The sequence below is a fragment of the Adiantum capillus-veneris genome, chromosome 23 (assembly GCF_014529385.1).
Source record: "Adiantum capillus-veneris isolate H3 chromosome 23, ASM1452938v2, whole genome shotgun sequence".
NCBI classification, from domain to species: Eukaryota; Viridiplantae; Streptophyta; class Polypodiopsida; order Polypodiales; family Pteridaceae; genus Adiantum; species Adiantum capillus-veneris.
In genome coordinates this window covers 32,632,853-32,653,444 of record NC_140953.1, presented here as the reverse complement: position 1 = coordinate 32,653,444, position 20,592 = coordinate 32,632,853, and positions in this window count along the sequence as shown.

Here is a 20,592-nt window from a genome sequence, read left to right as displayed (position 1 = left end):
TGGTTGTCTTTACCTCTCTTATAGAGTTGATCTCCTATTAAAGCGTAATCTCTAGCTTCTGTCTCTACAGATTTCTGACGAGCTTTTGACGTTCCTTCTGGGAAAGTTCTATTTGTGAGATATTCAACAATATACTGACTCCATTCTGGAGCGATCATTATCTGATATAATGTCGAATACTCGGCTGGCGGTTTTGATGAACATACAATACATACAGTGACATATTCATGTACGCTTTCTTTCATTCCTGGCCAATAGACTCCCAATTGTAACAAATTCCTATATGTGTTCCTTCTTGAACAATGAAATGCACATTCCTGAACATGTGCTTCGCGCAGATATATATTATATTCCTCAGGATTGATGCATAGTCGTAAAACATGATCATTTCCCAATTGATACAACCTTCCTGCAACCAATTGAAGATTCTTGGATTGCTGAATAGCAATATGTTTCAGGTTGTATTCTCTTCTATCGAACTCTCCTCCATAGGTTAATAGGTTAACGACATTTTGAGACCACTTAGGTATCATTTCTATGTTGAACAAGTACGCGTCTGGCATGTCGTCATCTACTCCTATAGGGTCTTCTCCATTCGTCAATCGCGAAAGATGATCAGCTCTAAGATGTGTTTTTCCTTTCTTTACTACTACCGTGAAGTCGAATTCCAGTAAGATAATGAACCATCTCACTATTCTCCCGGTATTGCATGGTTTATTCACTAGGTAGAGCAAGGCTTGGTGATCCGTAAAAAACACAAACTTGTTGGCTAGAAGATAATGCCGAAATTTCTTCACAGCATAGATCATTCCTAATCCTTCTCGCTCTGTTGTGGTGTAATTCTTCTCTGCATGGTTGAGCTGTCGACTGGCGTAACAGATAGGAAAATCCATGTTTCCTTCTTCTGGCTGAGCCAGAATGCATCCTATTGCATATGCCGAAGCATCTATGTGCACATGGAATATCTTCTCCCAATCTGGTGATTTCAAGACTGGAGCAGTAATGAGTGCCTCTTTCAATTTCTTGAACGATTCCTCACACTCCTCTGTCCATTCAAAGTTCACTATTAGCCTGTAAAGTGGTTGGCCTATTATAGCGTACATGTAAATGAATCGTCTATAATATCCACAATGTCCCATAAAGCTCTGTACTTGTTTCGCATTGGTTGGTCTAGGCATATCCACTATAACTTTTATCTTCTCTAAATCCGTGGATATTCCGTTTTGTGAGACAATATGTCCCAGAATTCTGCCCTGTCGGACCATAAACACACATTTCTCAGGATTGAGACAAATGCGATATGTCCTACATTTCTCAAATACTTTTCTTAGGTGTTCTAGATGCTCATCTCTCAGTAGAGAATGTACACATAAGTCATCCATGTATATTTCGAGAAACAGCCTTAAGTATTCTTTGAAAGCATGCGTCATCAGCCTCTGGAAGGTTGCGGGAGCATTGGTTAGACCAAAAGGCATAACCCGATAAGCATAAATTCCCCACTCCGTTGCAAAAGCTATTTTATGTTGATCTTCCAGTGCTATGGCTAGCTGGTTATATCCTGAAAAACCATCAAGAAAGGAGTATGATGTTTTCCCTGATACACGCTCTAGAACATGATCAGTTATCGGCAGGGGATAATTGTCCATGATTGTTGCAGCATTCACTTTCTTTAAGTTGACACACACTCGGAGTTTTCCGTTCTTCTTAGGTACTACCACAATCGGAGATACCCAATCAGTGTGTTCAATCTCGTATATGAATTCAGCTTCCATTAGCTTATCTATCTCCTCCTTGATTCGCTTAGCAAAATTATCATTATATGTGTATGGTCTCTGTCTGCTAGGCTTTGCATCTTGTTTCAGTGGGATTGAGTGTTGGCATATCGATGGGTCAACTCCCTTTAAGTCCTTATAAGACCATGCAAACACATCCCTGTACTCTCTGAGAAGACTCAAAAGTCTCTCTTCCTCGCTTGGAGACAAATCTGTGGCTATGTACACCGGTCTAGGCGTCCAACTTGGAGCTGCTAAATCAACTCTTTTTGCATCCTCCGGTCCGTCATAAAATTCGTTCTCCTTCCTTTCTCGAATAGGTGGGGTTAATATCAGCTTCCTATCCTCTATTGTGAATTTCCTATAGTGAGAGGGAACATCCATGTTTTCCTTGATTTTGACGTTTTCGTCCTCTCCACTCTCAATTTTTGTCGTCCAAACTTCCTTCAGAGTTTTCTTGAGCTCTCTGTACTTGTTTCTACGTTCTAACTTGGACTCTGTGTTTTCTCTGTTTCGCTTGTTCTTTTCTGATTTTTCTGTTTCAGTTTTCGTTCCATTCTTTTGAACTTGATTTCTTGAGCCTCTTTTGTCCTTTCGTAAGCTCTTTTGATTACTGCCTCTCATTCTTCCAGAAATCTTATCCTTAACACAATCTTCAGCCTTTACTAGCATTAGGAATTGATTTTTTCCTCTTATTCTAGGCATCGGATTGGTTCTAACCCCTTTTGTTTTTTTCTTTGCTCTATAGTGTTTCTGGCGTTGTTTAGTTTGGTTCGGAAAATCATAAAATCGGACATCCGTTATAGTTTCTGCGTTTCCGCTTGAATTGTCCGTTGACTCGTTGTCTGCTTCATTTCCCCACTCTGGATGATTGGGAATGTCGTGAAACACCTCTTCTTCATCTTCTTTTTCCAGTGTATCGTTCTTTTCAGTTTTTTTTTCGAGTACAGTTCTCAACATGAAATACGGAACCACGTCGTACCCGTCCTTGTCGCAAAATTTCATTGTGGGACCATCCGGAATTGCACAAACATCTAGGGTTGCTAGAATGTGTGTCCATTCTAATGGTTCAAACGTGTCCTCTGGAAAGGGTTCTCTTACATAAGTTTCGTCTTCGATAGCCCTTTCTAAAACACATTCTTCTCGTTTCAGACTTCCACATTTCGAAGCTCCACACATCCATAACTCTTGGGTTTACCTAACCAAGCTGGAAATTCGGATCCCGCCAAAGTAGCTGAATCAAACTCCTCTACCGGTGTTCGGTTCACATCTTTGTAGCTATGGTCTTTCAGGTTCACACGTGTAGTGGTTTCCATATTTCTCAAGTATATGTGATCGTAGCCCCAATCTTGGACCATTTTCAACTGTCTCATGAATGGTCTTCCCAATATGATATCATAGTTATTCTCCTTGGCAAAATCGACAATAGCAAAAGTATGTTCGTATTCAATGCCGCAAGAAGTCACTACAACTTTCTCTAATAACCCCATAGGTTTCTCCATGTGTCCATCTGCTAATTGGAGTTTCAACCTAGTCTTCCTTATTGCTGGTTTCCCCCATTTTTTCCAGATTTCTTTTGTAGCAATGGCTACCCCTGCTCCGCTGTCTAGTATTGCCATCGTCTTCACTCCTTGGAATTCAACTGGTAAGGTTGTATTCCCCTCTTCACCTTCGCAATACTCTCCGACCTTGTTTAAGGGTACAGGCTTAGCGTTCTTTTGTGGTTTGCTCAGCTCCTCTATGCTCTCTTGCAATCTCGATGTTGGATCTTTTATCCCGAATTTCTCCAAGCATTTTCCTACAGTGGTCCACATATGTGGTCTTAGCCTCAAAAGCTCAGCTAGAGTGATAGTGCATGTCACTGGTGTTGACAAAATCTCTATCAATCCTTGCGAGTCCATGACTTTTTCTGATGAGATTTTTCGTGAGGGAAGTGCTCTAATCTCGGATTTTGCTTCATACTCTCCTAAGTATGAAGGTAAGGTTTTCAGTGAATGAGGTTTGCTCTCCATTGTTCGAACAGAGCCCCCATCTCCCCAGTAAGATTGCAGATCCAAGTCCACTTGAGATCCTGCCTCAAATTCCACTATGGGAGGATTCCTGATGTCCTTTTCCCAATTTGTCTGATTAGCTTGGCAACTTAGCTCGTTTGCAAAGTTTTCCTCTCTCACTTGTTTCCAAAATTCATTGTAATCCTCATCTTTTCCGTAAATCCTCTGTATGACTGGATGAAAACTCTCTATCTCCCGATCGGTTGTGTTCAATACTATGCGGTCATCCTTTTGTGTATTTTCAGGCTTTTGTGCACTGGGAGTCTTTTCAGCTACCCGTGAAACAATAGTCTCTTGCTGAATTGGGTTTTCCTTCCCACAATTCATTGTTTCTTTTGGTGGTTCTAATAAGGCTTGTGCAGTCTCGATCATTCTCTGGCACATTTCAAGTCTCTGCTTTTCCAATTCCGTTTGGGTATGTCATCCACCTCTGTTCTTGTGTTTGGTTGTTCTTTAACCTAGCTTCGTAAGCTCTCATCAGTGCGTCCAATGGTTCGTGTACTTTGTCGACTAGCACTGATCCCCCTGAGCTTAAGCTCGTTGTTTCTTTGATACTCTTTTGTTTCGTTCTTTCCGGGCTCATCTCTCGTTTCCCGTTTTGACTCTCAAGTTTTTCTAATCTAGCTTTAGTTTGCTTTAGTTCCTCAGCTAGAATAGCGTCTTCACGTTCTTTTCTCAAATTCATGCGTGCTTTTCTAGCTTTCCATGTGTTTTTCTGACTCCGCGGTCCTTGACTAACCACTTCAGTCGCTAACTTTCCATTCTCAGGTTCTCTAGTGGTTTTCTTAGCTTGAGCTCTAGTAACAACTTGCGTTGGTATCAGAGTTTCATTTTCAGACCCACTGCTAGTAGGAATAGTTTCTAACATATTCAATGTCGTCTTTTGCACTTTGTTTGGATTCTTTGAACAATCCTCAATGAAGTGAGTAACCCCACACTCAGTGCAATAAGCGTTTATTCTAATGATTTCCGTATGTGGGCAAACATTCATCAGATGGTCACCTCCACACTTGTAACAGGGTCCTAGTGCTGGTCTTGGTCCCATTTGATTCGTCCTTTGTGGATAGGATGGTCTCTGTCTTGCTAACCCTCCATGAGCTATGAACATCAAGGTTCTTGCGTCCATATTGTATCTCTCTTCATTAGAAGCACTTGTAACTGTTGGTGTTCCAACATTCCCCATCATGCCCCATGGTTCTGGTTGTTTTGGTTCTTCTGGTGGGTAATACACTGTCGGAGACATGTGTGCACCCGATTCTTCGTAATAGGCTTGTACAGGCACTAAGGCTTGTTCTTCCTGGTTCTCTAAGGTTGGTGAATATCTAATGCCCACTGGTCTTGCTCCTGGTAAAGGTGGTTGTTGTCCCAATACCGATTGCGGTCTTTCTATCCCCATAGGTCCCGGTACATTTCCCGTTGGATATCGAGGTACTGGATGTATCTGAGGTGGTGCTAATTGAGCAGGAGGTGCATACTGGCGCTCCCTTACATACCCTTTGTTGTAATAACACTCCTCTGTTGGATGATTTGTCCATTTTTGTTCAATAGCACACCATTTCAGTGGTTTTGGCAATGGTTTTTGGTATGGTGCCATCCTTTTTAGAGCATCTTCTATCATTTGCTCTACATTTGGCATGGTTGTTGTTTGAACATTCGTTTTAGTGGTAGTCTCGCTCGCTACGGAGGAGGAGCTACTGGATGCAAAATCTGTATCCGCTGACACCTCTCCATAAACCGTACAGTTATCCACTAAGTACAATGCCTCTCTCGTTACTTGCTCAAACTTGTACAAGCTTTCAAGTGCAAGTCCTTCTTGAGAGTGTCGTTCCTCAGTCCCTCAATAAAGAGAACAGATAGTCTGTCATCTTGTGGTCGTTCACGTACTGGACATCTCTCAATGTATTGTTTGAAGCGAAGTGAGGCTTCCTTCACCTTTTCGTGTTCTCTCTGTTTAAAAGCATATATTTGTGAGACCGTATTGTGCTTAATCCCTCGTTTTGAGAATTCCTCAGCAAACTCTCTTAGCAAATGGTCAATGTCATGGAATCCCCCTATGTTCATTGGTTGAAACCATGTCAATGCAGTACCTTCTAGAGTAAGACCAAATCCCTCGTATTGTGTATGGAAATCTGTTATCTGCTCAGCCCTTAAGACTTGCTTAAAGAGTGACACATGTGCATACGGATCTCCTGAACCACCATACTTCTTTGGCATACACTTGGCTACTTGAGATGGTCTCATACGTCTATGATCTGCTACCAATCTCATTGCTCCTGTGTCTCGGCTAAAGCTTTCTCTAGCATCGTGGACTTCATGGGTTACCCTTGTCGGTTCCTCTGCCCTGAATCTACTACTGGGAGGTAAATGTGATGGTTCTGCTTCAAACCTTGGACCTAGAGTGGTATAGGTGGGGATTGGAACTGCACTACCTCGATTCGTCTCCATTGACTCTCTGGAATGTAATGATCCCATTGGTCCGAGCTTCGAGTCCCAAGGTTGACTGAAAGAGTCAGCAACCTGAGTTCTTTGTCCTCCTGTTGTCCTTGAGTTTTGCACTCCAGTTGTTGGTGCTGGTCTATGTGAGTTAGAAGTAACATAATACTGATGTAGTGGTCCCCCAAAGTATGTATATCCTTCTAATTCTTTCTTGCCCATTGTTGAGTATTGCCTGCCATACTTATCGTAAGCAGCAATTTTCACTTCCGATCCCTCTGTGTAGGTAAAGACATAGAGTCTTTTTTTGTCTGTCAACTCTCCGGTGTAGGGTTCTTCACATCTATAATAGAAATCTTGCTCCCCATTATTATATTTGTATAGCCCCACATAGATGTTATCAGTGTTGATCCTTGTAGTTTCATTCTCTCTTCTTAACCTCGCATTAGGGAAGTTCATTATTGGTGCTTTCTCCTCGAGTTCTTCATCTATTTTGGCTTTGGTGCCCATCAATCCCCACTTGTCCACAATGTTAGGGTTTAGGACTACCAAGTACATGGTACCCTCGTCATCTAGATATCTATCTCCGCTATAGCTCACAGGCACTAAGTCCTTGAACTCACTAGGATTATCTTCTATCTTTACACAATAGCGGTCCATTCCGTCTTTGTAGATCTTTGCACCTTGCTCATTGTCGTACTGATATTTTATGAATAATAGCTTCATTGTGGCGGAAGGGTTTGATGATCCTGCTGCCATATTTTCTCTGTTGTTCCTGTTCGAGTGTTCGGTGAAAATCTCGTAAGACCTCTCCGAAGAAGTATCAGAAACACTTCCTTCAAAGACCGGCTCTAATGGTTGCACCCAACTTTGGTTTACACTTCCCTCGGTTGATATGACACTTGCTGGTTCTCCTTGTTTTGGTTGATTATTCCGGAGATTCCTGCCCGATCTCAAATTCATCAATTCCCCTAAAGGACTGTAACTTTTCCGTCTCGGCAATTTGTTTTCCCCAAGCTGATTGATACTTGGTCAATTGTTTAATCTTGTCAGTTGGACATCTTCTGTTTCATCAAGTGAGAATTTTGTTACTGTTATGCTGAAAAAGACATTATACGCGTATGATGTCTTTTTTTTCCAGAATTTGACTATTTTGGTTATGCTCACTCTCAGTGGCCCCTTTATGCTCTGTTCACTCACAAAATTCAGTTTGAACTCTGTTTGAGCAAGTTATGGCTAGTTCAGGCTTTTCTTGGCAATTTTCTGCTTTTGACTTGTTTTTGGGTCAATTGTTATCCAAATGGGATGAAACTTGAAATATAACCTCTAGACAGCTATTACAATGGATCTGTGTTAGCAATGTATCAAAATATGTCCAAAATTAGGTCAAAGACATCATACGCGTATGATGTCTTTTTCATCAATTTGGGTCCAAACTTGATATTTATGCTTCCTACAGTGCCTGTAACAATCTTGTCAGGTCAGATATCAAAAATAAGCAGTGGATGTGCCAAAAGACATTATACGCGTATGATATCTTTTGTCCCAGATTTTGACTATTTTTGGTTTTAAGCCTTCTCCAATGTTTATAATTGAGTTTCAAGTGTTTTTGTCAGGTTTGAATGTAAAAACAAGATTTGAATCCAAAATTTCCTATTCTTTGCGTTTCTTGGACTCCGACTTGTCTTTTTGGGTTTCTTTGAGTGTTAATGCTCTTGTTTTAAGTTGATCTTCGGGTAAAACCCCCCTTCTAAACACTCTGGCAATGTCAAATTTTCAATTTTAGTCTCTGTTTAGGTCCTAAGACATCATATGCGTATGATGTCTAAAGTTGCAGATTTCCAGTTTTTCAGCACAGAACTCTTCCAATAGCTCTTTTAAGTGCTCAGCAACAATCAGTTACACAGAAAATTTTTCTGAACTTTGTTTATTGCATATTTCACTACCAAAGCGACTTTTTCAGTGATCTAACATGCAATCAAACACATCAAGCAAATAGAACACCAATTGATAGCTCTGGATCAGGATCAAATCAGGCCCTACCTAAGCTACTTCTAATCATAAAATGGATTTTTTGCAATTGAAAATATAAAGAGATTTACTACCACACAAGGAGTAGCAAATGCTTTTTATGTCAACAACCACTTAAACACCATCAAAAACAATCTAATCTAAGCTAAACTAAAAATACTGTCAACACGGAAGACCCAGGAATACCCCACTTCCTAGTATCTCTCGAGACCTTCGGAGTCCACCACTCCTAGATCTTTTCTAACTAAAGTATACAAAGTAGTTTATACGACTCACCTCGTAGGATTAGTCTAAGTTCACCTACTTAGGGCTCTCGTCCCCGGCAACGGCGCCAAATGTTAAGGCGGTTACGCCGCTAGCGGAAGCTAAATAGCGAGAACTCAACCAACAACAGAATTTGTCAGACGAGGACGGAGCTTGACCCGCAAGCGCATGGAAACAACTAGGTGGGTGTCAAATCACCTACTTGACCTTCTAATGACAATCACTACTAAGGAAATCAAAACTAAGTTCTAAAACACGCAAGTGACTGAAATCCGTACTACGAACGAATGCTATACGAAACAGGATCTAGAATCATTGAATCGATCTCAAACTCAAGGGGAAGTCTATACACTAGGTAAGAACAACACCCTAAAGACTTGAACTGCAAAACCAACCTATAACCACTCCGTGCGGCAAACGCGTATGAAGACAGGCCGAAAAATACAGGTGACCGAAACTTGACCCCGATGGTACTAATGTGTAGCTCTACTCGTTGTGGTTCTATAGATATGCTGCACGCTCTATTCCGACACACGAGTTGGAAGAAAACTCACACCGAAGCTCGTAGGAACTTACCACACATAGAAGCCGATAGCGCGCACTCTTGGTATCTGTGCGTAGATCTCACCGTTGCTAACACAATGGTGGTGTCGCTTCTCCAATGGCGGCCCCGTAGCCCGCGTAGCAAGAAGATAAGACTCTCTCTCTCTCTCTCTCTCTCTCTCTGTCTCTCTCTCTCTCTCTCTCAGACACAGTCACGGCGCTCAAAAACTCACTTTGATTAATTATTGAATCTCCTTTAGGTTACAAAACTTTGGCTTATATACCTCAGCCTTGGAGGTGAGAACATCTCTAATTATTTACATCAACAGGTGAAATTACTTCGGGATTACAAACTGGAAACTCAATTGAGTCCCGTTACTTAATGAATGGCTCAAATCAAAATTAATGTCGGAAAGACATTTATTACAATCAATGGTTACAAAATGATGGGTGTGAGCAAAAATGTGGGTGTGATCCTCTGCTGGCTCAACAGATGTATTCTATCAATAGCTATCTAATGTCTCTAAAATCATTCCCAACATTAGGAAGAAAATGCGGTCTAAGGGGGCCTCTTTATTTTCCATGGGATTAAAAAGGATATTATGGAAGGGTAAATGGATGGTGGACTGAAATGGTTGGTATGGCATGGCCTAAAAGTAAGTGTTCCAACTTGAACTCTTTTATAAATCAAAGAGAAAATATCTGCTAAATTCAAAAAACTAAACTTTTCTCTAAATAGTTGAGTAAAAACCAATACTTTCTCTCTCTAGTGGCTATCAGTTTCTCCCCTCCTCTCTCCTAAAAGTTTTCCCTCCTTTTAGTTTTCCCTCCCAAAAGCTTTAGAACAGAAGTCTCAACCTCCTTTCCCTCGTCAAGCTTACTGCATTTTCCTCAATCTTGTTGGATTCTCCTCCAGCTGAAGTTCTCCATTTCTCCATGAACCTCACTAAACACCTCTACCTAAAGCTGAAGATCTATAACATATCCTTCTGTTAGATCATCCCTCTTTCTTTTCTCAACAAGTCTCCTTCTCCTTCTCCATTGTGCTCTCTAGAGAGGATCTACTTTCCTCTCAAGCTTTGCAACATTTTCTACAAATCGGAGCGTGGAGAACTCTCCAAAATACTGAGAATCGTGCACTACAAACCATAAACGATAAATATGCATACTTGGCAGATCCACAAGCACATAATCTAAGCTATATGTGAACAAAGAGAAGAAAGCAAGTGACAGAGAGTAGAAAAACACGTACATGTGCACCTCTTAGAGCGGACTGCTATGCCGGCACGGTGAAAGAGAAGAGAAGAGAGAAGGGAGAAGAATACACAGACACTGGGTGCAATCTCCCTTCGTGCAAGAGTGATCGAGAATTTTCCTCTTGCACGTATTTATTTATAGATTAGTTAATGCTCAAATGAATACATATCAACCGGCCGGGCAATAATTGGCCATGGCTCATAAAGAGCACTTAAATGACAAAATATATTATCATTTCACATCACCCTTGGCCTTTTCCACTTGTCAGCTGCATAAAATATCAAAACAACACTTCCATAACATACCTCTTAGTTGGAAAGCAACTGTCTCGTTGTAAACAATTCTTGTCAAAATTAGTGATTATTCGCGGACTGCTTAGATGCCTGAAAAGCAACTTTAGTGTTATGTTTTTGATTTTTCTTTTAATTGAAAATGATTTTTCAGAAACTATCCAAGAAATGCTCCGGAATCGATGCGGTCTACAACTTTGCAGAAGGAAGTTTTTTCAAATTCTTCATTGATTTTGAGTTATTGTTGGCAGACTGCGTACATGCCTGAAAAGCAACTTTCGTTTTTGTTTTTTATTTTTCTCCTAATTGAGAACGATTTTGCAGAAACAGCCTGTGGAAACATTGGAATCGATACGGTCTACAACTTGGGAGAAAGTTTTTTCAAATTCTGCACTGATTTTTGTTATCGTTTGCGGACTGCGTAGATGCCTGAAAAGAAACTTTTGTTTTCGGTTTTCTAATTTTTCTGCTAATTGCAAATGATTTTGCAGAAACTATTCACTTGAGCCATCGGAATCGATGTGGTGTATAACTTTGCAGAAGAAAGTTTCTCTAAATAATTGGCCATGGCTCATAAAGAGCACTTAAATGACAAAATATATTATCATTTCACATCACCCTTGGCCTTTTCCACTTGTCAGCTGCATAAAATATCAAAACAACAATTCCATAACATACCTCTTCGTTGGAAAGCAACTGTCTCGTTGTAAACAATTCTTGTCAAAATTAGTGATTATTCGTGGACTGCGTAGATGCCTGAAAAGCAACTTTTGTGTTATGTTTTTGATTTTTCTTTTAATTGAAAACGATTTTTCAGAAACTTTCCATGTAATGCTTCGGAATCGATGTGGTCTACAACTTTGCAGAAGGAAGTTTTTTCAAATTCTTCATTGATTTTGAGTTATCGTTGGCAGACTGCGTACATGCCTGAAAAGAAACTTTCATTTTTGTTTTTTATTTTTCTCCTAATTGAGAACGATTTTGCAGAAACAGCCGCGGAAACACTGGAATCGATATGGTCTACAACTTTGGAGAAGGAAGTTTTTTTCAAATTCTGCACTGATTTTTAGTTATCGTTTGCGGACTGCGTAGATGCCTGAAAAGAAACTTTTGTTTTCGGTTTTCTAGCTTTTCTGCTAATTGCAAATGATTTTGCAGAAACTATTCACTTGAGCCATCGGAACCGATGTGGTGTATAACTTTGCAGAAGAAAGTTTCTCTAAATTGTGCAACGATTTTGGGTTATCATTCTCGCACTGCAAATATGTTTGAAAAGCAATTTTATTTTTTGCTTTTGATTTTCCTCATAATTGAAAACTTCTCAATTATATTTTCTCTTCATCAATCATATATTTGTTACTGACATAACTTTGCTGCAGAAGCCAGTTACATATCGTTCCGATTCAGTCGAGCCGTTGATGATTGTCCAAGTTCTATCGAGCTACTGTTGGTACATGATCTTTTGTTATATGATATACTCGTTCATTGATTCTCGTATAATTATTCTTCTAGAGATATAGTTTACACCATTTTATTGATAATCTCTCGTTGATACGATAGTGATTTTGATGGTACCATGATGATGTTTTGTTAGTACTACTTTGGTCATGGTGATTTTCGTTGATATCATGATGATATTTCGTTGATACCATGGTTATTCTCGGTGATGCCATGATGTTGTTTCGTGGATTCCATGGTTATTCTCGGTGATACCATGATGTTGTTTCATTGATACCATGGTTATTCTCGGTGATACCATGATGTTGTTTCGTTGATACCATGGTTATTCTTGGTGATACCATGACGTTGTTTTGTTGATACAATGATTATTCTCGCACTACAAGAGGCTATTCATATTAACGACGCTCACACAGCGACGCTAAAAAAAAAAAATCCCGGTGTCGCTATGAGCGTCGCAAATTTACAAAGAAATTTGCGACGCTCATAGCGACGCTCATAGCGACACCGGCTGGGCTAAAAAAATAACCGAGCGCGCCCAAAAACTCAGATCTCAGATCTGAGTTTTTCGATGCCCTCAAGCAAGGAGCAGGTAACGCTCTTCCTCTCTCTCTCTCTCTCTCTTTCTTCTCCACACACACACACACACACACACACACACACACACGAGGAGAGGAAGGAGAGCTAGGTATGCTCCTTCCCTCTCCTCATTCTCATGTTCCCTTCCCCTCTTTCTCTCTCCCTCTCTCTCTCTCTCACACACACACATACACACACACATAGTGTTTTTGAGAGAGAGAGAGAGAGAGAGAGAGAGAGAGAGAGAGAGAGAGTACAAACATAAACAAAAACGCACACACACATACATAAACAAAGAATGCACACACACATTGAGAGAGGAAAAGAGAGAGAGAGCATGCATAAACAAAAAACGCACGCATTGAGAGAGGAAAAGAGAGAGAGAACATGCATAAACAAAAAACGCACACATTGAGAGAGGAAAAGAGAGAGAAAACATGCATACGATCCAAAAAAACGCACACACATTGAGAGAGAAAGAGAGAGAAACTAATTTAACGTCGTAGGAAACTAATTAAAATTAAAAGACCTAAAGATCTAGCCAACGAGGAGTTGAACTCAAGACCTATTATTCAAGAGGGAAATGGAATAATCAATCTATCATACTTGGCATGGGTGATAGAAAGATTATACCATTTATCTCTTTTTATTGGCACACACATCCACACACGCGCACACACACACAAGAAGAAGAGAGTTATAACGTCGTAGGAAACTATCCTAAAAGACGTTAAAGATTAGGTTAGATGTAGACTTACGTTAAATTAGATTTAAGTTTATTTAAGTTAAATTAGATTAGATTTAGGTTTATTTTTAACTAGATTTACGTTTATTTACGCTAGATTTAGATTTACGTTATATTAGATTAGATTTAGGTCTCCATAGACTGCGATGCCTGCATGAAGCGGGTGAAGAAAGCCCTCAATGGAATATAGGGTATTGCTGCCTTCACTCATGGTGGGCTCCGTCGATCCAAAAGTACTGGTGAAATGTCTTCAGAAGATAGGGAAGAAGGTGGATCTTCAGGGCGGCAAGAGTCACTACATCCCCGACACAATGACCATCTAGACAACCTCTAGTCATTCAACAACAACTTCAAAGTTAGTAACAAGAGCAAGCACGGTCTAAAGGGCCAATTGCTGTCGTCAGATGTGGATGGAGATGAGGCAGCGTCACCGCCGAAAGTTAACTCTCACATCTTTAGTGATGAGAATGCCAACTCTTGCCGAGTTATGTGAAAAATTATGTGTTAAATTAGTTTTAAGGTTCTTATAATCCCTGTTAGTTTAGTTCTTTGTTTTTAATATAACATAATTTACGTTAGATTTAGATTTATGTTATATTAGATTAGACTTAGGTTTATTTAGGTTTACCCACACACACACACACACACACACACACAAGAAGAAGAGAGTTTTAACGTCGTAGGAAACTATCCCAAAAGACGTTAAAGATTAGGTTAGATGTAGACTTACGTTAAATTAGATTTAGGTTTATTTTTAGTTAGATTTTTGTTTATTTAGATTTACGCTTATTTACGTTATATCGAGTCCACGCAAGAATTACTTACGGTTTAGGGTTTAGAGTTAGACGAACAGTGAAAAGATCTACTGTGAAAAGATGTTAAGATGCTGTGAAGTGCTACAGCTAGAGAAGAGGCAAAGGGGTTTTGTCCACTACATGCAGTATCATGTAGACGTGGGTGTGTAGATTTTTTGTACCCACAAATATAGGTATTGACCAATAAAGACGAGATTATAACCCGGTGGTTCTGATCTCCGTGCACCTCTAGACCGAGGTGTGCGGGGATTGGACATGACTAGAGAATGTGAGGTAAAGAGAGAGAGAGAGAGAGAGAGAGAGAGAGAGAGAGAGAGAGAGAGAGAGAGAGAGAGAGAGAGAGAGAGATAAGACGAAGAATGCCAATAGAATATTAAATTTGTTGTCCAGGTTATAAGATTTTTATCCTCATTATGAGTAGTGACGAGGATGTGGGACCGTCCAACCGAAACACCTATCTCTCAACGAGGGTCTTATGTCCTTGTAATCAATGCAAGCATGCTGTGCGACGGACAAGACGTGTTTCTTTGCAGCACGTTCACGAATTTGGCGAGTTCGATCCATCTATTATAGATCGAGTTGTTGCCAATTATAACTCGTCGGACTCTGACGCTGGCCAACAAGCAGCAATCTTGCAACCCAATAGACGTGTTCGCAGGCGCTTTGGTCAAGCAACATATGTGAGGCCACAAGATGTAGCCTCTGACAGCTCGGGGGATGATCATGCAGAGCACATTCCCAACGAGGCAATGTTTGAGCCCGAGATTGATGAAATGATCGAGACGATCATGGATTCAGAAAGGCTTATCTATGATGGTATGAAAAGTGAAGCCGATACGCCATTGTATAATGGAGCACGTATGTCTAGATTGAAAGCACTCCTGGTTCTTCTCAACATGAAAAGTGAAGCCGATACGCCATTGTATAATGGAGCAATATTGGCCGCAAACAGCGTCTGATGGATCGATAAAACTCCCTAAAGCACCATGGATTTTCACAGGAGCCCAAGAACGCAAAGTAAAAGAGACCATTCGATCTTTGCGGACCCCCACTGGCGTAATGCACTCGCTCCGAACGTGTTTTACTAAAGAAGGAAAGCTTACCGGTTTGAAGTCACACGATTGGCATAAAATGTGTCAGGTACGTTCATAGTGGACTTTAATATCATTGCATAAAATGTGGACTTTAATATCATTGCTGCACATACTTTACAGTTTATTTTACCGGTTGCCATTGAAGGATGTTTGTCTCTCGACATCCGTAACATAATCTACAAACTTGCAAAGCTGGTGCAATGGATCTCACAAAAGGAGATCAACGTAGACTCCATACCATTAGCCAAACTAAATGCTGCGGAGCTTGTGTGCATGTTTGAGAAACATTTTCCTACTACCATGCTAACCATTCAGGTGCATCTTCTTGTTCACATAGTTGATGAGGTGGAAATAGCTGGCACAGTTCATTCCAGATGGATGTTCTTCTTAGAACATTTCATGAAAATGCTTAAGGGATATGTGCGTCAAAAGGCACGTCCGGAGGGTAGCATGGCAGAAGGTTGGTTGGTATCAGAGTCCCTAGTGTACATTGGAGAGTGGCTAGACGGATTTGATAAAGCCCGGGACACGCTATGGCGAACCATAGATGATGAGCGCATATCTGGGATTGTCATGTGCAATCTCGGTGTTGAGAAGAAGATGACGGAAGATCTAGAGGCTAAAATCAACCGATTTTGCATGCTTCACAATCCAGTGATGCAAAAGTGGATTTCACAATATAAGGATGCAAAGCAAGAGCGACAGCTTAATATGGTTGCACAACCAATTGAAAAGCGCACAACAATGCGGTGACGAAGTGACTGAGGAAGAGTGGGAGTATTCTCGGGGTTGCGCGACCAAGGTAAGTTTGCAATGTACGACTAGCAAGTGACTTTATTTATAAACATTTGAACGGCCACTCATAATCTTTGTTCGTTGTAGTATAAGTCATACACAGCAGCATGGTGTAAAGGTCGACATTTTAGGGTGGAACAAATTGACAAAAAGCGTTTTACTCAAGATTGTGGAATCATGGAAAAATTTGAACAGTCTAGTCGACGACGTTCCTCTGATGCAGATCCTGTGGTGGCGGAACTCACTTACTTCGGCACGCTGCAAGAGATTTTGAGGATCGATTACAGAGGATTTTTTGTCGACTTGTTCGATGTGCAATGGTTCAAGATAATCATGGAGGGTCGCAACGCTACTGTGCGTAGAGGAGAGTCTGGTTTTCTTGAGGTGGATTCTACTAAGAAATGGACAGACCTAAGAGACACTTTCATACTACCTGAGCATTGTGAACAAGTAAGTATGTAAATAGTTAACATCCCCCTTTTACAAGTTATGTGCTTGAAAGCTCTCATGTAAGTTATGTGGCTCTGGCAGGTAATATTTCATCCTACAAAGTCTACATCAAACTGGTGGTACGTCATAGAGGTAGCCCCTCGTAGTGCAAGGACGTATGAAGGCTACCATGTGCCAATCACAATGGCATCAATGGAGGAGATCAGAGAAGATGCTCAATCAGAAGCCGCTGCGGTGGTGCCAGACGAGCATCAAGATGCTACTACTCTATATGGGGTGCATGCAGAGGAGCTACAAAATGAAACAGAGGATATGTGTTTAAACGGAGAGCTCTATATAGATATAGGAAGTTATGCTGAGTTATGCGAGGATGAGACAGAGATCTCTTAAAGCCACAAATATTGTATTTGAACAATTTTGCTCCGTGTTGTAAAAGTTCTGGCTCTCTAAGTACCTTCCATGGTGTATAACGCTCTTTTCTACTCGCGCTCACATCTTTTGATTGAAAATTCTGAGTTTTCGACTTGCCTCTTCTATCACTCAATTCATTGAGTCATTGTATTTATATGCGTCATTACGTCATTGTATTTAATGGTCTTTGCGTCATTGTCTACTCTATTCATTCAATATTAAGTTTAAATATTTGTGTGTTTAATGCAGGTATGGATGATGAGGAGTTTCTTTCTTCTTTGTCACCGCAGTAAAGACAGTGGTACGTGTCATCGCTCTAGCGCATCATCGCGCGTTCCTACTCCATCCGCATCTCCCTCTCTTTCGGAGCATTCGGCGCGCTCCAAAGATTCGGCGTCGACGAGACGAGCTTCACACTCGTCTAGACACCGGCACTCTAGTGGTGGCGGTGGCGGTTGTTGTGGGGATTCCGCCACCGATGCCTCCACACCGCCTCGTGTTCGACGAGGCTCTTTACCCTCCCCTTCTTTGCCCGCCCCCACACCAGCCACAGCATCGCCATCTACGTCACGTTTTGCACGGCTGACTGTTCCTAGCAGCTACACACCTCTACTTACTCCGCCAGGAGCCACCCCACTCGACACTCCTCGCTTCGGGGCCCAGACGCCGGTGGAGACACCTGACGTCCGTACCCCCATCGACACGCCGCTAGAGACCCCTGCCAGGACACCCAGGTTCACGCGTCACCGGCGAGAGGGCTTGTCTTACTCCGTCGACTTCAGCGGCGGCATCATCATGGATGATGACGGCAAGAAGGTGATCTCGCGCATGCGTGGTCTTTGCTCTCAGTTGTTTAGACACTACATACTAAACAAATGGAGTGAAGTACCAAGTGATTTAAAAAACAGAGTCATCATCATACTTCATGATGAGTTTCCCGTTCCAACACGGGATCAGCGCTTCAATGAAGACCTGATGAAGATTCGAATGCGCGAATACTGCAAACACAAGCGTTCCGAAGTGCAAAAAGCAATCAAGAATGGGTGGAGCAGGCCAGATTGGCTGGCCAAAGAAGATTGGAAGAATGCAAAGAAAGCAACGCGCGAGAATCCCGACAAGTGGAAGCAACAAAAGGATGCAGCCAGAGCGCGAGTAGAGGCAGGGAGCTCGCACCACTTGGGGAGCGGTGGATGGGCATCATTTGAGGCCGATTTTGTAAGTGTTTTCACATTGCTCTTTATGTTCGATAGTTTAGGGTTTATGAGTTTTTTAATTCTAACATAATGAAATCTTTGTATGTTTTGACACTGGGCGATGACAGGACGTGATCCCACACCGTACGAGCGCGAGTACGCAGGCAGGAAGGGCTTAAACGCCCTGATGGACATTCTCAGTTCTCACGGCGGCATGGTTAGTATTAAGGTTTACTCTTTTCTATTTTTTGTATTGTTTTATAAATGTCGTTATATGTTTATACTTACTGAAAGCTGTCTTATTGTCTTTTTTTGCAGAATCCGACAGATACGCCGCTTGGACGCGATGAGACGTCTGACTAGACGACGTCAGTTTAGCCGTAGCTAGATAGCATTAGTTTAGGGTTTCTCATAGCTTATGTATCATGAGACGGATTTTATATGTCTTTTTGAACCATGTATATTATTACATTTGTCACCGCAGTTCCTTTTGCCAATCAATTCTTTATGCCTATGATGTTGTACAATTGTCATTATTACATTTGCCAATCAATTCATTTTGCCTATGATGTGTACAATTGTCAATTTTGCAAACAATACGTCTTGTGGGTGACTATTTTAGGTCTATTATCTACCCTTGCACTTTTTTTAAAAAGTGAATCAAGTACAATATGGTTGATGGGTGGCAGGGCATTCAATGCCCTGCCACCAAAAAAAATTCTCTCGGGCGTCGCTATAACCGTCGCTATTTATGGCTCTGTAGCGTCGCTATAGTCTTCTGTGTAAACGTCGCTATAACCGTCGCTATGAGCGTCGCTATGAGCGTCTCTATATAGCGACACATATAGCGACGCTCTCGTAGCGACGATTTTAGCGACTCCGGGGGTTATAAAAACCCAGTGTATTTCCATCGCTAACAGCGTCACAAGAGCACACAACCTCTTGTAGTGTCGGTGATATCATGATGTTGTTTCGTTGATACCATGGTTATTCTCAGTGATACCATGATGTTGTTTCGTTGGTACAATGATTATTCTCGGTGATATCATGATGTTGTTTCGTTGATACCATGGTTATTCTCGGTGATGCCATGACATTGTTTCGTTGATACAATGATTATTCTATGATGCTTTTCGTTGATACCATGATGATTTTTATTGATACAATGATGATATTTTGTTAATACTTTGATGATACTCATTGATATCACTACGTTGATAAATGTCATTTTATGTAGTATATACACATGTCATTTGCATCACGTATCATGCATCTTGTAATTTATATGTTCATACTTTATGTCCACATATGTTGTTGTGTGTATATATGTTGTCAAAAGAGTGGCGTCGCTAACCATCTCTTATGGCATTGTAAATGTAATTATTTCACTAACGATGCTAATAATTTTCATGACTATGTTTTTTGAGTATATGATCTATGTAGGATTGATCAAAGAATTGATTTCATGAAGAATAACTTGGTGACAATAAAAGATTTATGAAGACATGTTTGGTGATGCCTTATTGATGACAACATGAAGATATGTTTGGTGATGCGATAGTGTGATGACAAGCTACACAGCAGATTCTTGAAGACACTTCTGATTACGAGTTAATCAATAGCCTTTACACCTCTTTACTGAACCTTTGTATTCATTATTGTATTTGATAGGATAGGAGTAATGTAACTCCTCATAAAACATTCATTGTAAAAGGAGTGATGTAGCTCCTCATAAAATATTCATTGTAAAAGGAGTGATGTAGCTCCTCATGAACATTTGTATATTCAATGATTTTTATAATATAACGGTGGGTGTATATAGAGCTGTGGGTTTTCCCTTGATCCCCCAAGGGTTTTTTCATCCACAGTTAGGGACCCTTATTTGAGCGGGGGTGTTGAGCTTATATGTGAAGCTACCCAATATATGGCTTCTCTATATATGGCACCCAGGTCCCCTCTATATATACATCATCTCATGTGTGTATTCTACACACTTTGGGGTTATATTTCTGTGCTCTCTCTTTCTCTCTCAACATGTTTGGATTAGGATTACCTTTGAATTTTGGTGAAGCCATTAGGAATACCTTTAAACTTTATGACATAAGTAAATAGTTTTTTTTTAAAAACAATATAAATATCTTATGTGTCTCCAATAATGTTTCAAATAAAGAGAACTTTGATATTACACTATGAAGAACTGTAATTGTTTACTGTGGTCTTTTACCGCGTCTTGTAGGGAGAATGTCCAAAAACGCTTGGAGAGGGAAGAGAGAGGAGGAAGGGGGAATGTTGTATTTCAGTTATTACCGCAAGTATTTTTGTGATTATTACCGCGGTATTTACCTTCATTATTTTTCTTACTACTACCACATTTATTCCCATGGCAAGATTTAGCGCCTAACCTTTCAAAT